At 37.2% G+C, this 1,341-nt stretch overlaps 1 long non-coding RNA gene across 1 annotated transcript; it reads right to left on the bottom strand.

Moving 5' to 3' along the window:
• Positions 1–447: 447 nt before the first annotated feature.
• LOC119274413 lies at positions 448–1,341 on the bottom strand. Its single transcript, XR_005135145.1, has 2 exons — positions 1,296–1,341; positions 448–1,061 (listed from the first exon to the last, which is right to left on the bottom strand). It is a non-coding gene; the product is annotated as an uncharacterized LOC119274413 (long non-coding RNA).

The following is a 1,341-nucleotide window of genomic DNA, read 5'->3' as shown; positions in this document are numbered from 1 at the left end:
ATAAAAATGGCTAAAAAATCATAGCAATCAGGCATAGCAATTAACAATGAGGGATACACTAATGAGGGAACTCCAAAAATGGATAAATCACCTCACATAATCTTTACTTGTGTTTTCTAAAAAAAACAAGCTGTACTTATTAGTTAAAGGCCTTCACAATACAGTCCATTTCTTGTTGAGCTTCTAACCCTTCCGATCTACACTGATGATAGCAGAATTATTCTAAATTAGCAAAAAAAATCAAAGCTAGTAACCTTTTTGTATAGAAGGACAGAAAGGATTGATAGCACAAATATTTTAAACCGACAAATTCAACTCCTTATATAATGCACAGACCTGAGCTAGAGTCTAAAATAAACATATACATAAAAGGGTTACTATCATCTACACTTTACAGAGGCAGAACTAATTAAGGATATATATATATATATATATTGGCCCCTAACATTAAAAAAATCAAGGAATGTACATCAAGGATATTCTGATTTACATGGAATATTATAAAACATAGAAGTAATAAAAAATTATAGCAAGAACACAATCTGCAATTACGCATCAAGATGGTATAGCTTGCAATAAACTCCCAAATGCCTGGTCTATGGAAAAAGATTAAACGCCACCAGCTTTACATCTTCAAGTTAGATGAACTAATGATCAGGGAGAAATGGCATGCATTTAAAATAAATAAATTTCTGTATATTGCAGGCTCCTGCAGCTGATAATGACGATGACAGCAATGTTGACCTTTTTGGAACCGAAGAAGAGAAGAAGGCACCTAAAGAGTGTATTCTACTGACTCATTTATAGCTTTCCTGTATTCTTGCTGGTGTAATGTGTTGGTAGTTGGCTCCTTCCTTTTCTCTTCTTTCGCCATGGCACCCATCTTGTCGATCTGATGTGTATCTATTGATTTGATGCAGCGTAGTCGTCTTCTTTGCATGACGGCGTGGTGTCTCGACGCGTGATGGATCCACTCAGACGGAGGTAGCTTTTCTCCGCTACTCGGGCGACGGGCATACAAGCTTTTGGGTCCATGACGCCACCGATAAACAAGGTATGTCCTGTTCCGTTGATTGATCAGTTCATCTTACTTTTAAAATTCTTATGCTCTGATTTGCTCAAATTCTATCGAGACAATGGTGGAAATCGGGATTCATGATGTTATACTTGTGATAATGAAATATTAAAAAAAACAGAAATGCCCAATAACAACCAGGCACATGAATCAGTTCAGCAGTTGGCACACTTATGCAACAAAATTATAAGGTCTATCCAAAGCAAGAGGGATGGCATACCTGGGATGTGGCTGACCGAAGGACGTTGGCCAGAATAAGACATCCC

This window comes from Triticum dicoccoides, chromosome 3B, assembly GCF_002162155.2.
Source record: "Triticum dicoccoides isolate Atlit2015 ecotype Zavitan chromosome 3B, WEW_v2.0, whole genome shotgun sequence".
In the NCBI taxonomy this organism is placed as follows: domain Eukaryota; kingdom Viridiplantae; phylum Streptophyta; class Magnoliopsida; order Poales; family Poaceae; genus Triticum; species Triticum dicoccoides.
Note: the sequence above shows the minus strand (reverse complement) of the source record. Positions and strands in the feature narration are given on the sequence as shown.